Genomic DNA, 8,020 nt, shown 5'->3' with positions numbered 1-8,020 from the left:
GATCTTTAGGATCTAGTAGAAGAAGGCTATCAAAAGTCAAGAGAAGGAGAGGCTCTCACCAATCAACAAAGGGAGTCTCGAAGGAGGGATAAGAAAGTCCTATATTTCATCTATCAATCTATAGATGAATCAGCCTTTGAGAAGATCGCGGCGGCAACCACTTCAAAGCAAACATGGGAGATTCTCCAAAATTCATATAAAGGAGTAGAGAAGGTGAAGAAAGTTCGCCTCCAAACTCTTCAAGGCAAATTTGAAGCCCTACAGATGAAGAAATCTGAATGTGTTTTGGATTATTTCACAAGAGTTTTAGCCGTTGTCAATCAATTGAGGAGGAACGACAAAACTATGGATGACACCAAAGTGATAGAAAAAATTCTACGCTCATTGGATGTCAAATTTGACTATATTGTGGTTGCCATCGAGGAATCAAAAGACTTGGAAGAGATGACTATAGACGAGCTTATGGGTTCTCTACAAGCTCATGAAGAAAGATTCAACAAGAGGAGGCAAGAGCCCTTGGAGCAAGTTCTTCAATCCAAAGTTTCTTTGAAGAAGAACAAAGAAGACTCCAAGAATGAAAGGAGTCAAAGAGGCCGAGAACGAGGTCGTGGCCAATGGAGAGGCCGTGGACGCGATCGAGGACGTGGATGCTACAATAACAAAGAGGAGTTAAGCCAAAATTCAAAAGGAGGACGTGGACAAGGAGGCTCATCTAGAAGTAGAAGGTATGACAATTCCAAAGTTCGTTGTTTTAATTGTAACAAACTTGGTCATTATGCTTCAGATTGTTAGTATAATGATGCTAACCAAGTTGAAGAGAAGGCTCATTATGCAAAAAAGAAAGAAGAAGATGATGATAAAATCTTATTGCTTGCTTGCAAAGAAAATGACACTGGTGAGCAAAATATGTGGTTCTTGGATACCGGTGCAAATAATCACATGTGTGGTTATAAGAATATGTTCACGGAGTTGGACGAATCAGTCAATGGACATGTGTCTTTTGGTGACTCCACCAAGTAGACGTGAAGGGCAAAGATAAAATCTTTATTCAATTAAAAGATGGAAGTCATAAATTTATCTCTAATGTTTATTACATACCGGAGATGAAGAATAATATTTTGAGTTTGGGACAGCTTTTGGAGAAAGGATATGATGTGCATATGAAAAATAAAAATCTATGTTTGAGAAATCAAAAGAATGATTTGATAGCCTATGTTCAAATGACAAAAAATAGAATGTTCATGCTTAACATCAAACATGTTGATACTAAATGTTTGAATGCAAGTGTGAAGGATTGCTCATGGCTTTGGCACTTAAGATTTGGTCATCTTCACTTTGGTGGTCTTAAGCAACTATCAAGCAAGAAGATGGTGAAAGGCTTACCACATATTGACTCTCCAGAATAATTTTATGAAGGATGCGTTCTTAGTAAGCAATCAAGAAAGAGTTTTTTCAAAGAAGCTTTCTATCATGCAAAGAAGCAACTTGAACTCATCCACACCGATATATGTGGGTCAATTTCTCCAACATCTTTTGGAGAGTATCGTTATTTTTTAACTTTTATTGATGATTTTAGCAGGAAAACTTGGCTTTATTTTTTGAAGGAGAAGTCTGAAGCATTTTCCACATTCAAGAGTATAAAGCTATGGTGGAAAAAGAATGTGGCTACTACATCAAGGCCCTACGATCCGATCGTGGAGGCAAATTCACATCCAAAGAATTTGAATATTTTTATGAGGAGTATGTCATTCGACGATTCTTGACGGCACCCTATTCCCCCCAACAAAATGGAGTGGTGGAGCGAAAGAATCAAACTATTCTTGATATGGTTCGAAGTATGCTAAAGACGAAGGTCATGCCGAAGGAATTTTGGACGGAGGCCATAAGTTATGCGGTCTACTTGCTCAATCGATGTCCTACCAAGAGCCTAGAGGACATAACTCCACAAGAGGCGTGGAGTGGAAGATAACCTAGTATCTCACACTTGAAGATTTTCGGGAGTATCACCTATGCTCATACCCCAGACCAAAGAAGAATGAAGCTTGAAGATAAGAGTAAAAAATTTATCTTTATCGGGTATGATGCTCGATCTAAAGCTTATAAGCTCTTTGATCCAAAAACTAAAAATATTCATATTAGTAGAGATGTGGAGTTTCATGAAGATGGCATGTGGAGTTGGCAATCAAACAAAGAGCTATTTTATGAAAAGAAGGAAGAAGAAGAGAAAGAATCAAAGGTGCATTTTGAAGTTTCTTCACCACTTTCATCTTCACATTCTAGAGTATCACCTCTTTTGGATGATAGTCCAATGCAAAAGAAGACAAGGAGTTTGCAAGAGCTCTATGAGGTAACAAACGAACTTAATCTCGTTTATCTTTTGGCTAACAATGAAAATATTTTTTTTGAAGATGCAATACAAGATAAGATTTGAAAAGTCGCAATGGATGAGGAGATCAAAGCAATAGAGAAAAATGATACTTGAAAACTTACTACTCTCCCTGAAGGCCATAAATCCATAGATGTTAAATGGGTTTACAAGAAGAAGAAGAATGCTCAAGGACATATAGAGAAGTACAAAGCAAGATTGGTAGCCAAAGGCTACAAGCAACAAGCCGGTATCGACTATGAAGAAGTGTTCACCCCAGTTACTCACATAGAAACTGTAAAATTACTTATCTCTATTGCAGCATAATTCAAATGGCCAATTCTTCAAATGGATGTCAAATCAACTTTATTGAATGGAATTTTAGAAGAAGAAGTTTATGTAAATCAACCCGAAGGGTATGTGAAGAAGGGTCATGAAGAAAAAGTTTTAAAGTTGAAGAAGGCACTCTATGGCTTGAAACAAGCACCTAAAGCATGGAATAGTAGAATTGATACATACTTCAAAGCTAATGACTTCATACAATGTCCATATGAGCATGCCTTATATGTGAAGAAGAAGAATGAAGATATATTGTTTGTTTCTTTGTATGTGGATGATCTTATTTTTACAGGAAGCAACCCTCAAATGTTTGAAGAATTCAAGCAAACTATGATCTTAGAGTTTGAGATGACAGATTTGGAGCTTATATCATATTTTCTCAGCTTAGAGGTTAAGCAAAACAATGAAGGCATCTTCATTTCTCAAGAAGCATATGCAAAGGAGATTCTTAAGAGGTTTAAGATGGAAAATTACAAACCAATAAGCATCCCTGTTGATTATGGAGTGAAACTATCAAAATTTGAAGAAGGTAAAGTGATGGATCCTACTCTTTATAAAAGCTTAGTTGGAAGCTTAAGATATCTCACATGCACAAGATCGGACATTCTATATGGAGTTGGCTTATTAAGTCATTTCATGGAGGAACCAAAATCTACACATTGGAAGGCCGCAAAAAGAATTCTTCATTATATCCGAGGTACTATATCTCATGGATTAATGTATTCTCCTTCTTATGATTTTTGACTTTTTGGTTATTCGGATAGTGATTGGGGAGGAGATTCGGATGATAGAAAGAGTACAATCGGATTTATTTTCTATATGGGTGATACGGTATTTACTTGGCTTTCTAAGAAGCAAACTATTGTGACTCTTTCTATTTGTGAGGCTGAATATGTTGCAGTATCTTCATGTATTTGCCATGCTATATGGCTTAGAAGATTATTACAAGATATCTATTTCTCTCAAGGTAATACTAAGATATATGTGGATAGCAAGTCGGCAATGGCATTAGCATAGAATCCGGTCTATCATGAAAAGAGTAAGCATATCGACATCCGTTTTCATTTCATAAAGGAGCATATAAAAGAGAAAAATATGGAGTTAGCTTATGCAAAAACTTATGATCAAGTTGCTGATATCTTCACCAAGCCACTTGCAGCAAATCTTTTTCACAAGCTCAAGAACTTACTTGGCATGAAGGATGGAATACAATTAAGTTTAAGGGAGGGTGTTAGTAAATAAACTTAAATGTAATATCATTAATGTTGGGAGTCTAAGAGTCTTAGGAGCCAAAGAGTCATATAGAAACTTTCATTATCTATAAGATGCATGAGTAATTATGAGTTAATCTTGAAATATGGATGTGACCCTTGGGAAGAAGTGTTATAAATACATATTTAGTGATGTATTATGTCTAGTAAGTTCCCCTAATGGCTATAAATACCCATGGGGTCATTTTGTAATGAAACAATAAGCATTTTGAACTTTTGAGTACCTTCATAAAATATAATATTATTTTATTTCGAGCCCATCATTCTTCCTTTGACAACTTCACTAACGTCTGCTTCAAGTCACTTAGCAAAGATCACAGGAATGACCTGGTCAACCGGGTTTATATGATAATGATATCAATCTGAACTCCTCCTTATTTTTTATTTTAAATTATTTTCTTTAAATTAATAATTGTAAGATGAAAAATAATCTTTTAATATTATAGATATTATAGTAAAATTTTTTATTAATTAATATAAAATTTAAATTAAAAAAATAACAATATAGAAAATAAAATACAACGATTTATATAGTTCGATCTTTGGCTTACGTTCGCAAACGAAGATATGGAGAGATTTCACTATATCAAAAGCTGCTCAAATGACAAACTACATAGTTACAATATGTGACCATTAAACTCTAAAATAATAAAAAAATCAAAATATCTAAATGGGCTAAGCCCTCCACTATTACCATAGGTCTCATGGAAAATCCACTCAGATCACCTCTTCAAAATGGTTGGATCGGATGATAAACCAGATCACACCAATATTCAAGTCACACTTAATAGATATTAATGTTTCAATTCTTTCTAATCATTTTTTTGAAAAATTTCACTTCTAAAATCAGCAAAGATCTTAACACTATATTTTTTTTATTTTTTATTCTTATCTACAATGACAAATTGAATCTGAGCTCATTATACCAGCCATGATCTTTCAAAATTGATTGGCAGTGATAAAAATATTATTCTATTTTGTCGTCAAAGTGTTGCAAAAATAGTCACTGTGCTTCTTGAATGATCATGTCCAAAATCCTGATTTTAAATATTAAGGAGTGTCTTTCAAATTACAAAGATTTTTTTGAAATATAGTTCAGAAATTAAAAGGGTCATAATATGGTGAATCTGAGCCTCCTCTTCCTCTTCACTTGCTTGGCTTTTCCAATTTTTGTTTTCTTCAAGAATTTGATTTTCAAGTTTCTTTAATTCCTTTACTATTTATTTTTCCGATGTCATGTTTTCTGCTGTTCCTGAGGCTGATTGAAGAGGTTTTAATCTATTCCCTTCCAAGGAAAAAAAAAAAATGTCAGTTACTTTCTTAACCAGCAACAGGGGTTTTGATCTGGATGCCTTTCTTTTTCCCTTCATCATTCTTAATTCTCACACTTTCCCTATGAGCAACATTATGACAAATGTTCCAAAGAACATCACCAAAGATCAAATATACCAAGCAACACTGATTCCAAATTCCCTACAAGTACTCATCAAATGGAAAACTTCATTTAGAACAATCTCCTCAACCAATATAAACTGACCATTTGTTGCAAACTCCACTGACACCAATACAAAACTCTCACAACAAGAGAAGACGTAAAATAAGAAAAAAAGGTGTATAGTTGTATACGACACAAGGAGACATGCGATGCTTTCTACTGTGCTGGATTCTGTGCTTCTTTTGGCCTGCGGCTTGCCTCGTCATGGTGCTTTGCCATCAGCATCATCCTTTTGGCAATCCTCTCTTTGGGGCATTCAAAGTTCCGGGCGACGAGAGCTCCACAGGTGGCTCCTACCAGGAAGGAGAAGCAGTACTTCACAAAAGCCATCTGATCTGCTGCTATCTACTCTACTACTTTGCCTCCTTGTTCCTTCTCGTTGATGTGGAGTCAGAAGGCCCCAAGAGGAGGTTTTTAAAGGAAAAGCAGGAGAGCCGGGACGAAGTCGGGCCTTCTCCTGACCTCTCCTCCAAGAAACTCAAAGTCACACTAACGTCCGCTCCAAGTCACTGAGTTGGAAGATTAAGGGGAGGACTTGGTCAACCGCCCTTAGATCATGACATCAATCTAATTCTTTTTATTATATTTTTATTTTAAATTATTTTCTATTAATAAATATTTAAAATTAATAGTTTCGAGAGAGAATGTAATCTTATATTATCATACTACTTTATATATCATTGTTTCAATCCTTATCAAATCATTTTTTAAAAAAAAAATCACTTCTTCTAATATCATCGGAGATCTTGACACTATTTTTATTTTTTATTTTTTAAATCTCTAACAAAGATAAATTGAACCTGAGCTCATGAAGATATTATCCATGATTTTTCAAAATATTGATTGATAGTGGTTAAAAATATTGCTCTATCTCATAATCAAAATGTTGCAAAAATAATCAAAATATTTCTAAAATGATCATGCCCAAAGTCATGATTTTATTAGGTAAATCAAAAAAATTACACTGTTCTACCATAAATATATCATAGAAAATAAAAAATTCAAAAATCAAATATTTAGATATCAATTATTTTAAATATTGAGGATTGTTATTTTTAAGGTTTTGTTTTAAATAATTATAATACAAGAATACTCTCTTAAAACATGGTGGGACAGTTTTTTTTTGGATAAAATAGTTTATTCAAATAATTATTGCATAAATACAACCAAGAGAGTTAGCCAACAAAAGATCACAAAGTGACCTTGAGTCGCCCCCATCTCGGTCTAAAGAACTTTATCCGAATGCTTCGCAGCAAAAGCTACCATCCAGTTTAGCGCAATATTCACCTCTTGGAATACATGTTTGATAGTCATCCTCCTAGCAAGGTCGCTATATCATATAGAAGAGTTGATTGGCTCCTCCTCGAATGCAGCTATGAAATCAGGCTACTATTGTGGAGTTGCCCTCAAGAATAAGCTGGCCAGCCCCCGGGGCCTATCTGACAAACACAATCCCTATCCAGGCCGTATAAAGCTTCACATCAAGTACCGTAGGTTCAATTAAATGGTTCTCCCCCCCACACAGCCACCAACCTGAAATCAAGCTGATGGATCACAAACCCATCCCCACCGTATCTGCCCTTGACCCTTTTATTAAAGTTGACTTTAGGTATGCTGGAGGAGGAGGCTCCCAAGAAATGAACATCCATCAAGTTGCTATGTAAGTAGAGTGGGAGTCTCAGGTCTCTAGAGAACTGAAAGTTACATCGGATAGTTCCACTATCCTACTCAACGCTCTCTCCAGAAGGAATCTTGCTGAGCACCTCCTAAAATTGAACATCAGGCTATTCCTAGTTAGCCAAATACAGAGGGTGATATAAACCACATGGATGTCCACAGCTTCAAACGAGTCGCCACCGGTGCTATGTTCCAATAACTCCAGAAAAGCCTATGTTTGATCCTCTGTTTGAGCATTTTGCATATGCAATCCCCTCAAGGACCAAACAAGCCTCACTCTTGGACAGCGGAAGATGATATGCTCTAAGATCTCCTCCTAGTCACAGTAAAGGCAAGCCAGCTGAACATCCATACTTCTAGTTCTCAGAAGAGATCCGATAGGGGGATGGTCCTAAGTCACCTTTCAAAGAAAGAGGCTTATCCTCGAGTGAACCCCAATTCTCTGAATTTAGCTAACATCTCTATACCTAGTCAACTTTTTTCTATAGTACTGGTAGAGATCCATCGTCACAATCCTAGATGTACAGAAATATTTTCGAACCCTGGCATCCTATCTGCAATGAAGAAAAATCGCAAGAGATGTCACCCACTCCTCTAGTTGCTCTTCAAAGAGAAGGGACATAGCATCCCAGTTCCACCATGTATCATCCACAAGGAGGAGATCAGCAATTTTGATGGAGTCAATAACCTTAGAATTGATGAAGGTCGGCCGATGAATCAGTAGTAGGTCACGAACCTACAAATCATACAACATGCTCATCGAGTGACCATTTCCAACCAGCCATCTCAGCTGGGGAATCACATTAGGGAGACTAGAGCAAATCTCCCTCCATAGGAAGGAGGCATTATGACTGGGCCTAATCTCTCCGCTAG

The sequence above is a fragment of the Elaeis guineensis genome, chromosome 16 (assembly GCF_000442705.2).
Source record: "Elaeis guineensis isolate ETL-2024a chromosome 16, EG11, whole genome shotgun sequence".
NCBI lineage: Eukaryota > Viridiplantae > Streptophyta > Magnoliopsida > Arecales > Arecaceae > Elaeis > Elaeis guineensis.
The sequence above is the reverse complement of the archived record's forward strand: the minus strand, read 5'-3'. Positions refer to the sequence as shown.